Source organism: Podarcis pityusensis (genome assembly GCF_964106645.2).
Source record: "Podarcis pityusensis genome assembly, chromosome: 3".
Taxonomy (NCBI): domain Eukaryota; kingdom Metazoa; phylum Chordata; class Lepidosauria; order Squamata; family Lacertidae; genus Podarcis; species Podarcis pityusensis.
Window position 1 is genome coordinate 65791173 of NC_138026.1, and position 6694 is coordinate 65797866.

The 6694-nt window shown below is 59.0% G+C and overlaps 1 long non-coding RNA gene across 1 annotated transcript; it reads left to right on the forward strand.

The window, feature by feature from the left end:
* Positions 1 to 324: 324 nt before the first annotated feature.
* Positions 325 to 1204, forward strand: LOC308473158. Its single transcript, XR_013983958.1, has 3 exons — positions 325 to 432; positions 476 to 540; positions 582 to 1204. It is a non-coding gene; the product is annotated as an uncharacterized lncRNA (long non-coding RNA).
* Positions 1205 to 6694: the final 5490 nt, after the last annotated feature.

The window sequence follows — 6694 nt, forward strand, 5'->3', positions numbered from 1 at the left end:
ACCATTTGCGAAGCCAGCTGTTCACTTCCACTATTTTTCCCTCTCTCCCTGGGCCACGTCGTTCAACTGGGAGAACAGATGAGATGTTACTGAGATGGAATCTGTGATTCCTCCCTCGGTGCGCACCCATAACTAAACAAGGCAACACTGTTGTCAGAACCTCCTACTCCATTGTGACCTTAAGAGTGACAAGCAGCAGAATTCCTTCCTACCATGACTCGGCCCTCGCTGCTGGTTCCTTTAAAGGCAAGGTAGTGTCTGGAAAAGGCACCTCTGTGCCTGTGATATCCAAACGCACGGCTGCACTGTCTGTGCTACTGTGCTGGTCCCGGGGGGGGAAAGGTACTAATACCGTAGCCGAAGTTCAGTCCAGAGTCACTAGCAGGGTAGACGATCACTAGATGAGATGCGAGGTCCGAAACAGGGAGCCGGGTGGGGGAACAGGAATGCTGGTAGAGCAGCAGCAGGAAGCCAGGCGGGGAACAGGAACACTGGTGGGTCAGCAGCGGGCAGCCGGGCGAGGAACAGGAACACCGGAGAGTAGAAGCAGGAAGCCGGGCGTGGAACAGGCACACTGGGAGTGCAGATCTAGGTCTGGGTAAACGCAGGTACTCCACAACGACGTTGCTCCCGCAACCTGGGACCGGGCTGCCTGACCTTTATCTTCTTCTAAGGCCGGGGGCGGTCCCGGCCCCCAGGAGCCCCGCCTCTCCTGGCCTTAAAGCGAGCACTCCTCCTGGGAGAAACCAGTTCCCTTCGCCTCTCTGCCCTAAGCCTCTGCAGTTCAGGAGAGGCCGAAGGGTTACTGGGCCCCAGGGGAGGCTCACCTGTAGACACTGAGTCCTCCAGCACTTCTGGGGCCAGAATGGTTTCACCTGATGCCTGCCCCTGAGGATCTGGCACAGGTGCAGGCTCCTCAGCATCTAGGCCTTGCCCCAGTTCAGCCGGCCCTGGAGGCGGGGACTCCTGTGCCGGCTGGGATTCCTCCGGTTCACTCTCAGACTCGGAATCCCAGGCCATCACACCATCCCCCCTCCCAGGCCCCCCCCTCAATTGAGGGTCCGGACCCGGCTTGTTGGGGTACGCCGCATGAAACTCTCGGAGGCAGGCAGGCGCGTGGACGTTGGCCGCTGGTTCCCAGGAACGGTCCTCCGGCCCATACCCCTTCCAGTCTATGAGATACTGCAGCTTTCCCCTGCGGTATCGGGAGTCCAAAATGCGTTCCACCTCGTACTCACGCTCCCCCTGAACCAAAACCGGCTGCGGACGGGGACGGTTCGGGTGGAACTCGTCGGGTGGGGCCACCGGACTCAGAAGGGACCTGTGGAATACCGGGTGAACCTTCAGGGTTGCTGGCAACCGGAGACGGAATGCCACAGGCGAGACCTGGTTCACGATTGGGAACGGGCCGGTGAACCGGGCATCCAGCTTCCGCGAAGGTCGAGAAGGGTGGAGGTGGCGAGTGGAGAGCCATACCAGGTCACCGACGTGGAATTCCGGCCCCACCTGGCGGTGGCGGTCGGCCTGGACCTTGTACGCCTCCTTGGCCTGGCGCAGCTGCCCCATCAACAGCTGTTGCTGGGACTGGAGCTCCTGAAGCCACTCTGTCACCGCAGGGACCGCAGATGCCGGCAGCACATCCGGAAACAACCGTGGATGAAAACCGTAGCTGGCCTGGAACGGGGTCTGCTGGGTGGACGCATTCACCGCGTTGTTATAAGCGAACTCCGCCAAGGCTAGGTGGTCGACCCAGTCATCCTGCTGGTAGCTGCAGTAACACCGGAGGTACTGCTCCAGCACCGCGTTCGCCCGTTCCGTCTGGCCGTCAGTCTGTGGGTGGTAAGCAGATGAGAGACAGACCTCTGTTCCGAGGGCCTGGTGCAACGCACGCCAAAACCGGGACGTGAATTGAACGCCACGGTCGGACACCACACGCTCAGGTAGGCCATGCAGGTGGAAGACATGCTGAAGGTACAGCTGAGCGGTTTCCTTAGCTGAGGGTACGGATGGGCAGGGGGCACAGTGCACCATCTTCGTGAAATGGTCGGAGAAAACTAGAAGGCAGGTGCAGCCCCGAGACGGGGGTAGCTCCACTACAAAGTCCAGAGAAACTGTGTGCCAAGGACGTGGTGGAACCGGCAACGGCTGAAGAAGGCCGGGGGGTCGCCCGGTAGGCCCCTTGGCCCGCCTGCAGACATCACAACCAGCGATGTAGCGAGCCACGTCAGCCTTCAGACGGGGCCACCAAAACTCACGGCTTACCAGATGGGTGGTCCGATACCGCCCAAAGTGCCCCGCTGCTGGAGCATCATGGGTCATCCGGAGAACCTCAGCCCGCAGCGGCCCTGGTGGGATGTACAGGCGCCCGTGGTGCAGCAGAAGACCCTGATGCAAGACCAGCCCTGGATACTGAGGGCATGACCCTTCGGCCAGTTCCCGGAGTCGTTCCTGGGCCCAAGCGTCGACCCGCTGCTGTTCCCACACGCGAGCCTGCAGTGGCTCAACCTCCTGGGTGGCCAGGAATGCAGCTGGTGGTAGAATCGTGGTGGGTACTGCTTGCTGTACCGTGTCTGCGTTGTCTTCAGGTTTCCGGGACAAGGCATCCGCCTTCTGGTTTTGGGAGCTAGGGATGTAGCGGATCCGGAACTGGAACCGGGAAAAGAACAACGCCCACCGGATCTGCCTTTGGTTCAGCTTGCGGGTGGTCTGGAGGTACTCCAGGTTCCGGTGGTCGGTTCTCACCTCCACCGGGTGTCGTGCCCCCTCAAGATGGTGGCGCCAAACCTCAAAGGCCACCTTGATGGCCAGTAGTTCCCGCTCCCACACGGTATAGTTACGCTCCGCTGGGAGGAGCTGGCGGGAATAGTAGGCGCAGGGTAAGAGTGGTGCTTCCGGTCCGCACTGCTGAGACAAGACGGCACCGAGAGCCGTACTGGAGGCGTCAGTCTCTACCACAAAGGGTCGAGAAGGATCCGGATGTTGCAAGATTGGCGCTCTCTGGAAACAGGCCTTCAACCCTTGAAATGCCTCCTCTGCCTCCTTGTCCCAGGAAAACAGCGTCTTGGGGCGCAGTAACCGGGTCAACAGGGTGGTGCGATGAGCATAATCCGCAATGAAGGTCCGGTAATAGTTAGCAAACCCCAGGAAACGCTGTAGGTCCTTGCGGTTCCGAGGTGCCGCCCATTCTCGAACCGCTGCCACCTTCCCAGGATCCATCTGCACCCCACCTGGTGAGAGTCGGTGACCCAGGAAGTCCACTGACCGCTGATGGAACTCGCACTTGCTGAGCTTTGCATACAGACGGTGCTCGCGCAAGCGCTGCAGCACGGTCCGGACATGACCCTCGTGGCGCGCCGGGTCACGGGAGTAAACCAGAATGTCATCCAAGTACACCACCACGTACTTGTCTAGCAAGTCCTGGAACACGTGGTTGATGTACCGTTGGAACACAGCAGGCGCGTTGCACAAACCGAAGGGCATAACCAGGTATTCGAACTGCCCGTACCGGGTCCCGAATGCTGTCTTCCACTCATCCCCGGCTCGGATCCGAATCAAATTGTAGGCACCCCGGAGGTCTAGCTTGGTGAACACCTGCGCCCCTTGCACCCGCTCCAGTAACTCCGAAATAAGGGGCAAGGGGTACCGGTCTGGGATGGTAATTTTATTCAGGGCCCGGTAATCATGGCAAAGGCGGAGCTCCCCACATTTCTTTTTAACAAAGAGCACTGGCGCAGCAGTGGGCGAGGTAGAAGGCCTAATGAACCCACGCTCCAGGTTTTTGTGCAAGAAGTCCTGCAAAGCCTCGCGCTCTGGCTCTGTTAAAGAGTATAAGCGACTCACCGGTAGGGGCGCTCCGGGCTGGAGGTCTATGCCGCAGTCAAAGGACCGATGCGGCGGCAGCTGGTCTGCCCCCCGTTCCTCGAACACGTCGTGATAGTCCCGGTACTCAGCGGGGAGCGTTGCAGCAGCCTCCTCAGAGGGCGCAGCTGCTAGCATCTCAGTCTCGGCAGGAGAACTTGGGTCTGGGAAGTGTACAGTCCGTTTGACCCAGTCAATCTGCACATTGTGAGCCTCCAGCCAGTCCATCCCAAGCACCAGGGGGAACCGGGGCATGGAGGCAATATCCAAAGTTCGCATCTCACGGTGCTGCTGGAGACACAGGACCAGGGGCTGGGTCTCCTGAGTAACGGCACCCGAACGCAGGAGCCGTCCGTCGATTGCCTCCACCTGTACCAGTTCTGGCTTGTTCTGAAGTGGCACCCGATGATGGGCAGCAAAAGCAGCGTCCATATAAGAGCGGGCTGCCCCCGAATCCACTAGAGCATGGGTAAGGATCCAGGGCCCACCTGGAGGGTATAGACGTACCGGAACCATAAGGTGTTGTAGTTCAATTGGTGCGGCCCCATTCTGTGCTGTTTGGGACCCCAGGTAGCCAGGGCCATCAGCTACTGGGGTTGGCGGTTTCCCTCCCTGTGGCTGGCGTTTCTCAGGACAGGACCGGGCATAGTGACCGCTTCCGCCACAATAGAGACATAGATTCCCCTCCCGACGCCGCGACTTCTCTGCGGGGGAGAGGTGTGGCCGCACTGCCCCAAGCTGCATAGGTTCCTCCAATGACTCGGCTGTGCCTGTGGGGCTGCTGGTAGAAACTGGTGCTGAGAACTGGAAGTGCCGGTGGCCCCGAGCCTGACGACGGTCCTCTAGCCGATCGTCTATCTGTAGACTCCGTTGAATGAGGGTGTCTAGCGTGGTGGGGCGTTCCATTGTGGCCAGCTGGTCCAGTATCTCGTCTGAAAGTCCCTCGAGATACTGGTCCCGAAGAGCAGAGTCATTCCAGGTCAAGTCCTGTGCCAGCAGCCGGAATTCCGTGGTGTATGCGGCCACCGTGGACTTGCCCCGTTTCAACCGCCGAATCGCCCGGTTGGCTTGACTCCCCTTCTGGGGGTTGCCGAACGCGGCCTCCAACAGATTGCAAAACCCCACATAGTCCGCCAGCAAGGGGGAGTCTTGCCTGAGCAGCGGCAACACCCACTTGGCCGCCTGGTCCTTTAACAAACTAATCAAAAAGTGCACCTTGGTACGGTCGTCAGGGAAGTTTCGGGCGCGCCCCTGAATATACAGCTTGGCCTGGGCAAGAAACATGGGAAAGCTGGCCGGGGCCCCATCAAATTTCTCAGGCAAGGCCACTGGGTACTTGCCAGGAGCCGGGGCGTCGGCCCCAGGAGCCGGTAGGGCGTCCAACCGCTGCTGAAGTGCCGTAACCGCGTTACTGAGCTGCTGCACGGTGTGCGTCAAGGCCTGGTTCTCCTGGGCTATTGCCAACAGTGTAGCCGCTTGGTCGGCCATAGCCTCTGACTCTTCCTGAACGCACCCCAACAAAGAGGGAGTGCGGGTGTGGCGGGAGCAAACTGTGCTGGTCCCGGGGGGGAAAGGTACTAATACCGTAGCCGAAGTTCAGTCCAGAGTCACTAGCAGGGTAGACGATCACTAGATGAGATGCGAGGTCCGAAACAGGGAGCCGGGCGGGGGAACAGGAACGCTGGTAGAGCAGCAGCAGGAAGCCAGGCGGGGAACAGGAACACTGGTGGGTCAGCAGCGGGCAGCCGGGCGAGGAACAGGAACACCGGAGAGTAGAAGCAGGAAGCCGGGCGTGGAACAGGCACACTGGGAGTGCAGATCTAGGTCTGGGTAAACGCAGGTACTCCACAACGACGTTGCTCCCGCAACCTGGGACCGGGCTGCCTGACCTTTATCTTCTTCTAAGGCCGGGGGCGGTCCCGGCCCCCAGGAGCCCCGCCTCTCCTGGCCTTAAAGCGAGCACTCCTCCTGGGAGAAACCAGTTCCCTTCGCCTCTCTGCCCTAAGCCTCTGCAGTTCAGGAGAGGCCGAAGGGTTACTGGGCCCCAGGGGAGGCTCACCTGTAGACACTGAATCCTCCAGCACTTCTGGGGCCAGAATGGTTTCACCTGATGCCTGCCCCTGAGGATCTGGCACAGGTGCAGGCTCCTCAGCATCTAGGCCTTGCCCCAGTTCAGCCGGCCCTGGAGGCGGGGACTCCTGTGCCGGCTGGGATTCCTCCGGTTCACTCTCAGACTCGGAATCCCAGGCCATCACAGCTACTGTTGTCAGCTTGACCTTCACTGAATCATATAAGCATTCCGCAAATGCATGCGGAATAACTGTGCGGAAGAAGATGGGGAGAATGATACCTGCTTAGTGGTGTAGTCAAGTGACTCTGACCCTGTTCTGCCAACATCTGCTGTTCTTGTCCTGTCAGGTCATCTGAAGGCTAGGATATAATATATGTACACAGGCCCTTCCCACATGATTGGGGGTCCTGCATTTTGCAGAGTCCCTGTTACGCATATAAATCTTACAATGTGCTTACAACTCATATGTCTGTAGGTTCTGTTCCAGCCTTTGAATGGCTGTAGGAGAATGCAGGCATGAGGGAGGAGGAGCAATCTCCTACTGCTGTCTGAAATTATCCAGTTAAGACCTGCTGTTTGTGAGCATTCTAACAGTCAAGGCCTAGGAGAAGAGGAAAGTCTTTGCCTGCTGCTGAACATGTGTGAATACAAGCAGCAGGCAAGTCTCTCAGGAGGAGAAGGCCACAAACAGGATCTCCACTCTATGTTGTCAATGCATTCTGGATTTCTACCAGATGTAGCACACTGAGGAGGACTTCCAATGTG